Raw genomic sequence first — 9,863 nt, 5'->3', positions numbered from 1 at the left:
CTGTACTTCCGGTGTTGTCTCTGCTGCTTTCCCTTGTGTCTGTTCTAGGCCTTCAGTAAATCTTCCAGGTTGTGCAGTTCTATCTTGTCATTGCTCATGAATGCTAGTGGATAGCGTGTATGTTTCCATTAAAGCCAGGGTATCAAAGCGGGTCCAGGCTGCCCTGGGGGGGTCAGCATGTAATTGATTCAAGAAAATTCCAGGATGAAGGATTTATGGGTAAACAAGAGGCGCCACTTAGCAAACTGCCTTCCTCACTTGGAAATTCTGTCTGGTGCTACCTGAAGGTTGGTATAGGGAAGGGATTTCCCTCATGAAGGGGTCCTGGAACCCCCTTCAAGGAGCTGGATCTTCTTGCACTCAATATTGCATCTAGTTCATAGGCCAATAGGCTTTAAAATTCGGGGACCCATCAGTCTTCGTCTCTGCAAACCCAACTGGAGAGTGTTAATAACATACATCTTATGGAAGCCAAAGCAAAGAGGGTGGCTATTTTTAACTTGGAGCAGGAAAATGTGGCTGGAAAGGAAACATCTGTCCCAAGCTATTGACTTGTATGCTTTGTGTAGAGGTCTTTTCTGTCTTGAAACCATCAAAAATAAAATAAGGTGGTTGGTCCAGGCCTGGCTCTGGAAGAAAAAAGCAAAGCTTTCCTCAATTCTTATTTCTCCTGCTTATCATCTGTGTTGGTTCTGTGGGCCCAGAAGAGACCACCTTAGAGGCAGAGGGTGGGGAAAATGGCCCAAGAACGGCCTGATTCCTATGAATTTGTGATTCCTGTGAATTTCTTCAACCAAGATGGCCTCACCCTTTAGGGTTCAAAATTTACAGATTCCCCAGTTGGGGGTGGGGCAGGTCACCAGAGGTCTCATGCTGGGAGAAGACCTCTGAGTGTCAGAATACTTCCCTTGGCAGTTCTGGCTGCTGCTTTCCAAGCAGAGGAGTTGTTCTTTCTTCTAGGGGCAGCAAGAAAATTCTCTTTCCTCCAAGACAGGCCAGTCTTCTCTGTGTCTGGCTGGGGGAAGGGGGCAAATGTAGATCTGCAAAGGTTCAGAGACCTCTTTTTGTCTCCATAGAAACATTTTTCATATTTTAGAACATATAAAATGAGGCTGAATTTACTCACCAGAGGCTCAGGATGGATTACCTGATGGAGGAGGCAGGGATGAAGTAGACAGTACTCAGGCTGTGCACTGCACAATTCAGCAGCACCAATCACACACACGTGTGGCATGTGAATAGCTCTCCCTGGAGTGACTAGAGATAGAGAAGAGGAAGAGGAGCAAGGCAGAGAATACAGCTAGTGAGGAGCTCTGAGCCTTTGTCTTAGAAAATTGACCAGTGCAGTTCTGTGTTCTTTCTCTCATATCTCTCTCTCTCTGTCTGTCTCTCTCACTCTCTCTCTCTCTCTGTTTTCAGCCAAAGATTGAACCAGGAAAGAAACAATTTTTGTTTTCCAGATTGAGTGGAGAGTTGGCAGGAGAAATGACTGGGAAGAACAAGAATAATAGATCTGCACAGATCTGCTCATTCCCTCTCCTGGTGCACTCCCAGCAGAGCACTGTCAGAGCAGCAGGGCTTGGAGGGTGTGAAACAGGGCTGCCAAATTGCATGAGTCTCTAAAAAGATCCATATGTCTGGGTTGCACCAAACTTCTGAGATCAGGGAGGGGGTTGATAACATCATCTACTGGATGGGAGTTCAGTTCTCTTCCTTTGGGGAAGATTGCACGTCAGCCCAACTAGATGCTGCTAGACTTGTAATGATCCAGGTTTGGAAAGTCGAGGTGCAAGTGTTTGGGGTGTGGAGGAAGGAAGAGGGGCAGGAAGTAGAGTGAATGGGAAAGATGAAATCTCTAAGCCAGAGTCTATGAACCATTCAGTAGGAAAGGAGTTTGGAAGCCCCAGGACATTGAGTTTCCGTTAACATTTTTTTCCATGCCAGGGGAGAATTTTGGGGGAGCCACTGTGCAGATGGATTCCAGCCCATTTGCCTACTTCGTGGGAAGTCTAGACTCAATCCTCTAATCCACCCTCCAGAGCCAAAGAAGAGTCACTGTCTTTGCCTCACTTCCTTAACCCCCAAAATCTAGCTTCCTCTGGGATGGAGGGTAGCAGATGGTACACAGCTGTGAGACACATCTGGTTTTGCAGGGATCAGAGGAAGGCACAAAGGCCAGTTGAAATCCCAAGGGCTACCCTAGAGGCATGTCTCCAAAGCTGGGGTGGTGCCCCTGACACTCTACCCAGATCCCATCTTGGACGGGCTTCATGTTTTCCCTTCGTTCTCCACGCCTTCCCTCCACTCCAGCTTCAACTGGATTCGACGAGCATTTTGTGAGAGTGGCCAGGCAGCTGCTTTCCAGATGTGTGTTTTCTCCAGAGATGGTCACATCCAAACTGAGGAACTTTGGGAGGACTGGCTGGGGACAGCAGAGACAGTGTCTCCGAGGAATGATTGACCTAGGGGAGCAAGCACGGTGACCATCCGAAGACCTCATAGTCAAGCCAGAGGATGAGAACTGAAGAGGGAGTGGGAAGGTCCTGGAGTGTTCTCAGCTCTTGTCTCCAAAGATCTGTGTCCAAACATTTGAGTTTATTGAATTTGCCTAATAATCTGACTCATCGTGTGTGTGTGTGTGTGTGTGTGTGTGTGTGTGTGTGTATGTTTGCTTACAAACAGAGCATAATCTTGAGGAAGGAGTATCACTTCTCTGTATCTCCTGCATTTCTCACTTGAAATTCTGGTGGTCTCTAATCTGGTCTCCCTCTGACCATTCTTGAGTTTTTCCCTGTTCATTCTTCACACAGCAGGGAGAAATAAAATTTTAAAATTAAAAACTAGGACATTTCATTCCCCTGCTGAAAACCTTTCAATGACTTCCCTTTGCTCTAAAATAAAGTCCCAACTGCTCACCGTGGCCAATCAGATCTGAAGGGGCTGGGCTTCACCTTGCCTGTCAGCCTCCGCTCTGAGGCTGGCCTTTTCGTCCACTCTCCCCCTCACCAGCTGTGTCAGCCTCCTAAATCCTGCCAAGGTCTCTTCCAACTCCAGATCTCCACCCGAGCCGTCCCTTTGACTGACTGCTCTTCTTCGGTGCTTGCTTTCTGTCAGCTGGCTCCTCATCTTGGGGTCTTCCCTGACCGCCTGATTGAAACAAAGCTTCTCTCTGATAGCACCATCCTTTAAAAACCTCATTCACAGCACCTGTGACATTTGACCGTCATACACTTATTTGTTGGTCAGTTGTCATCCCCATTTGGCTGTAAGCAGCATGAGGGCGGACCCGTGTGTTTTGTGTCCTGGAGCCATGCAGGCCAGTAAGGAGACCCCCCCTGAATATTTCCTGAATGAATGAATGAACTGTGGCTTTATTTATTATTATTTTTTTTTGTCAATATTCTCTGCTTTATCGGTTTGCAGATATGTTTTCACCTCACACATCCGTAAAAGATGTTTTCATATTAGGGGCCGACATAAGATTATCATATGCTAGTGTTGTCATTTCATAAAAATAAGGTCTTTTTTTTTTTTTTTTAACAACTTCAAGTTGAGAAGAGCATGAGCTCAAAAGGAAACCCTTTCTACAGAAGTACGATTGGTGATCTTATCCTATTTTTCATCATTTTCCTGAGGACTTAAGAGGATGTTGTCACAGATGGCCCATGCCTTCTGACTGGCACTTGGAAACCTTAGCCCAACCCTGCAGTTCCCATAACCTAGGACCCTGCCCGGCACTGGTTAGAGTTCTGGGTCAGACCCCGAGTGTCCAGGGGACCCGGACAAATCACTTCCCCGCTCAGGAGCTCGGCCTTGGCATCTGTGGAATGAGAGGGTTCTATGAAGGAAGTGAGCTGGTGGCTAACTGTGCCTACACCCTGACCCAGAAGAGGGAGCCTGAGCCATGTTTGCTGCTGAGGGGACACCGGGGGTGGCCCGAGCCTGAGCCCTAGTCGCTGCTGGGTTGAGGGAGTGTGGTGGTCATTTCCTCGTGTGAGGAGCAGCCAAAGGAGGTGGGGGAGCAGCCAAAGTGGGTGGCCAGTTCCTGTCTCTGACCCTTGGGGCAGCGCCTGCTGCTCTTGCCAGGCTCCCACACCTTGGCTAAGAATAGCTCAGCTCCTTCCTGATGGCCGGCAGTCACCCGGAGCCCAGAGGAAGGAGTGCGGGACTATCTAACCTCAGGCTGGCCTGTCCCTTCCGGCGATTCTCTCCTCCGCTGGGGGGATCAAAGAGCTGCCGGGCATCTGACGCGACCCCCTAATTATAGCACCATGGTGTGTAGACAAGGGCGGCATTCAGGCCCCTGCTGAAGGATGATGGGAAGCTGGAAGCCTTGAGACTGAAAACTGAGGATTTGGGGACCCAGGGTCAGGAGGATGTGGGCTGGGGGAAGAGAAGGTCCTCAGGGGTCTTTGAGGGAAGCAAGGCCCTGGGGAACAGGAAGCTCTTGTTTCTGACTGAGCAGGAATGAGGTGCGGCCCGGGCACCTCCTTAACTGACCAAGGCAGGTGGCCTGAAGACCACACTTGGAGAAATGGCCAACCACGGATGATGGACCATTCCAGAAAGTAGATGCCTGCGTGACAGACCAGCCCTGTTCTGGTTCCAGAGCTGACTTCAGAACCATCACTGGGTCCCAGAGACTCTGGTCCCCCCCCTCATTTATCATCCGAACAGAGACGTTTTTGACAGCAAAAGAGGATGTTTTTAATAACTACGCCAGGACAGCAAGCATAAACAGTCTGTCCTGGGCAAACCAGGACGTCTGGTTGCTCCAGCCACAAACCGTGGCCACGTGTCCATGTTCTCCTCTCCTTCGATCTCTCCATAGGAAGAGATGAGATAGAGCCGATTAAAGAAAAGAAGAGGAAAAGACAGAAATGGCAGGACCCCCCCAGAAGTGTGGGGATCCAGCATCCCAGCGTGTCACAGGTCCTGTCCTTCATAAATCGGGTGGAGTTTAATTCTAACCCCAGAGGAGCTGTGCTCCAGAGCTGGGAAAGAAAGGAGCACGTTTCTCAGGAAGTTGCATTGCTTGGCTGAGGTTGGGGGCCGCCTGCATGGAGAGATAAGCCGGGCGGACAAGCCAAGAGCAGCTTCTTTCCTTGGTTTTCTGCAGCTGAACTTCTGGGCTCATAACAAGTGCCAGAGAAACCCCCTGTGCCTTCTTTCACTGTAAAATAACATCAGCTTCCAGTTAACTGTCCGCAGTCTACACAGATCCCTTGAACAAACAGGTCTACTGTCGATTCCTTAACGAGCACATAAGGAGCGGATCCTATGTTGTGTGCCAGCTTCTGTGCTGAATTTTGGAGATGTAAAAACAAACAGGGCAATGGTCCCACCTTCGAGGTACTCTCAATCATTCAGGGAAAACAGCGGGCCAGACAGTTCTGAAGGTGATGGAAGCTGCTCTCCTGAAGAAACCTGTTCTAGAGCCTCGTTTTCAGAATCCTGGAAGGCTTTGACAACCTTTATTTTATTTTTTATTTTTATCTTTTTATAAGACTTCATTTACATATTTGACAGAGAGAGAGAGACAGCAAGAGAAGGAGCACAAGCTGGGGGAGTGGGAGAGGGAGAAGCAGGCTTCCTGCTAAGCAGGGAGCCCGATGTGGGGCTTAATCCCAGGATTCTGGGATCATGACCTGAGCTGAAGGCAGACACTTAATGACTGAGCCACCCAGGCGCCCCCTAACCTCCCTTTAAACGCACAGCAGTTGTCCATAGAGCAAAACCCTCACTAACAGGAATGATGGAATTTACTAGGAAGACTTTGAGAGTAGTTGTCAGAGGTAGGGGTCTTGGAGCTAGTCAGACCTGGTTTTGGATTCTGGCTTGCCTAACTCAAAATTGTGCTCTTTCAGCAAGTTTCTATGGGCAGATGGTAGTAGGGCTTACTTCATGAAGCAGGATGTTAAAGCTTTCAAGGACGCACAAGTCACCAAAATGCAGATTCTGATTCAAGAGGTCTGGGCTAGGACCCAGAATTCTGCGCTTTTAACAAGCTCCCAGGTGATGGGGATGCTGTGGTCAGAGGACCGCACTTTGAGGTGAAAAAGCACAGAATCTCAAAAGATCAAAGAAGTGCTGAGCGTGGTACTGATGAGTGGTGAGTTAAGTACTCCATAAACGTACCCTATTACCTTTCAAATGAAATATTAAAATATTTATTTTCATTTAAGTATCTCCCCATATATTACTTGTTATCATAATTTAAAAGAAAGATTCTTAAGCCAGGGAAACACTCCTGGTTACATTTCTTGGGTACCATATGTTGCCAGTTTTTTCAAGGTTCGTGACAATAGGAAAACTCCAGAAGAGAGGAATGGGAGATATAGACTTTGTGTCTAGTACCATCTCACATCTTCTTGAGGTGCAGAGTCATGGGGACCTGTTCAAATGTCATATCCCTCCTGAAGAATATATCTAACTGTGGATATTGTGAGAAACTACAGACCCATGAGCACTGTCAAGATATTACTCCCAGACCCAATATGAGCCATAAATAGAAACTAGGGAGCAGAAATTAAAACAACAACAACATATGATTAAAGTTTTGATGTTTTTGTAAACTAGTGATTTTAGGATATAGTCCCAAATTTGTTGAGACTCCTACAACTGAGAGGCAGGCTCAGGCTCTATGTCCCTGTCCCTTAAATCTAAGCAGGCTTAGGACACCTGGGTGGCCCAATCAGTTAAGCATCTGAGTCTTGGCTCAGGTCCTGATCTCAGGGTTGTGGGATGGAGCTTTGCCTTCTGCTCTGAGCTGTGTGGAGTCTGCTTAAGATTTTCTCTCTCCTCTCTCTCTGCCCCTCTCACTCATGCTCACTCTATCTCCCTCTCAAAGAAATAACTAAAATCTTCTAAAAAAAATCTGAGCTGGTATGTGATCGCTTTGACTAAGAGAAGATGATGCCATCTCTCCCTGGCACTTCAGAGGCTAGATCAGAAAGGGTCCTGCAGTGTGCTCCTTTTTCTGGGAAGGCTCGCTTTCCAGACATGCCCCCTCTCCTGGAACCCCGCCGTCACTTGCTACATGGAAAGGCCCCATCTAGGTGCCCTGGCTGAAGGCCCCAGCTGAGCCCAGCCTTTCAGAGTCCAGATCAGGCGCCAGGAGTATGAATGAAGGAGCCTCCAGCCATCCCGGGTTCCCCAGTGGAATCCCCACAGCGGTGGAACAGAAGAAACCCCTCCTAGTATGCCCTAACCCACAGATTTCTCGAATGTGATGACATGCTTGTTGTTTGATGTCACTATGTTCTGGGGTGATTTGTTACTCAGCAATAAGTAATTCAAACATAAGCAATATTTTTTATTTAGAATTAGAGAATGTCGTGGGCCCTCACTTACGAATGTTGAATATTATGTGCTGTAAAGTTTAATAACATACAAGTAAACATCAAACCTCTAACAACTTAAGTTCAAATTCTGCGATTATTATATTGTGTCATTGGAAGAGGAGGAGTAAATAGCGAAAGCAAAAACAAAACAAAACTGGGCTTTGGAATCAGACAGACCTGAATTTGAATGCCAACTTTAAAATTTACCTGTTGTGTGAAAGGCAAGTAGGTTTACTTTTCTCTATGTCAGTTTTCTGATCTATTAAATGGGATAATAATATCTAACGCATAGGGGATACAGGAGAGATTGAATAAAAATTATAATAAACACATACATAATCATTATGATTTCCAAATATATCACTAGGAAAAAACAAGCCCTGGAAATCACGAGTACATATGAGATCACGTGTGGCGGGAAGATAGGCAGGTTTCTGAAGAAACTGTCCCCTAAACTAATCCTTGACATGAGTGAGAATAGCTAAATTTGATATTCTTAGACTCTAGAATTTCAAAAATTTCCAAAAAATTTTGGGACAGATATAGGGGAAAAAATATTTCAAAGAGCCTATGATAACCAAGACAATCTTGATGTGAAACAAAGCTGGAGATCTTATATTTCCTATATTAAGGTCAATTATGAAGACATAGTAATTAATTTAAATCATGTGGCTCTGGCGGCACCTGGGTGGCTCAGTCGGCTGAACCACCTACTCTTCCCCCCACCCCCCACCACACCCCGCGGAGTGTGGAGTTTCCCTCCCTCGGCCCCTCCCCCCTCTCGCTCCTGCGCATTCTCAGTCTCAAATAAATCTTAAAGAAGATTGTGTGTTTCTGGAACAAGGATATGAACAGAACAGAAAAGAGAATTCAGAAGCGCACCCATGCGCATTTGGTCACCTGATTTATCGCAAACGTGATTAACTCAGAGATTATGAAGCAAACAGAAGAGGAGTAAGAGGTGTGAGGAGAAGGAGAAGCGGCGAGGGTCGCAGCACGGAGGAGGGGCCGACAGAGCTTCGCTTGGGGAGCAGGAGGAGATCCGCAACGTCAGGGACAGCCGGCGTCCATTAAACGGAAGCGTTACTTAGAATTGGACTTTCACGTGACTGTGGGAACCGAGCTGAGCTCTTCCGGCCCAGCGGACAGGAACCCGGGAGGAGCGGTTTGCAGGTGGAGAAGCGGTGGGCCGGAGGCAGGGAGAGTCAGCTGCGCCTCCAAGAACTCGGGGCGCGAGGGAAGGCCAGCCGTTCCCAGCAGGTGTGGGGGACAGGGGGTCCTTACTCATTTATCGAGGACAGTAGAGGCTTGAGAATGTTTATAAGCTGAGGACACAGTGAACCGGAGAGGAGAAAGGAGAAGCTGTGTGCCGTGAAGATGACCGATGCGGCCGGTCTAGAGGAAATAGTGTCTTCCTGGGGAGAAAGGAAGATGGAGAGTCAAGAATAACCCATGAATGCACTGTATTTTATGAATCTGTAGATGTCTCTAGAAACTTCCATATTAATCTTTCAGTTAAAATAGCCCCACTTCTTGGACAGCTTCCTCAAAAGACTTTTTGCTGCTTTAAAAATAGATTTTGGAATATTTCAGGCATAAAAAGGCTATAAAGAGTGATGTAAGGAACTTGTGAGCCTTTTACTCTCTTTAAGAAATAGAGTGTTATCAATACAATAAAAGATAGCTACATGCTCCTTTTCTGATCATAAACTCCACTTCTCCCCACTCTGTCCACAGGAAATCACCATCCAAGTTTGGTGTTTCTTTATTTCTGAGTATATCTTTATATTTATATTATATACAAATACATTTGTATTTATCTGAGTGATATTTATTGTATTATGCATTTGTGACTTTTAAATAAACGACATCGTACCGTATGCTTTCTTTAACTTTGTTTTATCCCTCAGTATCTTTGCAAGATTTCTTTATGTTGACATATGTAGCCCCAGTTTATTAATTTTTAGGGGTTCATGGTATTCTATTATGTGGATATACTGTAACTTATCTCTCTCATATTGATGACTATTTCCAGTATTTCCAATTACAAACACTAACACCATGAATATTCTTGTACATGTTATCTTGTACGCATGTGCAAGAAATTATGTATATATATCTAGGGGTGAGATTGTTGGGTTGTTGGGAAATGCACACACTCAACTTTAGGAAGTATTCACACATTGTTCTCCAGCATGGGCACCCCTGTTTATGTTTTGGGGAAGGCTCAGTTATTAGGTCTTCAAACATTTCCTCTGCCTTGGTCTTTTCTTTCTGGAACTCTGATTAGGTACTTACTAGAACTTATAAATCAGTCCTCTATGTCTCTCCATTTCTTTTTTTTTTTTTTTTAGGAAGATTTTATTTATTTATTTGACAGATAGAGATCACAAGTAGGCAGAGAAGCAGGCAGAGGGAGAGGAGGAAGCAGGCTCCCTGCTGAGCAGAGAGCCAGATGCGGGCTCATGACCTGAGCCGAAGGCAGAGGCTTTAACCCACTGAGCCACCCAGGCGCCCCTA

The sequence above is a fragment of the Mustela nigripes genome, chromosome 10 (assembly GCF_022355385.1).
Source record: "Mustela nigripes isolate SB6536 chromosome 10, MUSNIG.SB6536, whole genome shotgun sequence".
Lineage (NCBI taxonomy): Eukaryota > Metazoa > Chordata > Mammalia > Carnivora > Mustelidae > Mustela > Mustela nigripes.
This window is presented reverse-complemented; position numbering follows the sequence as displayed.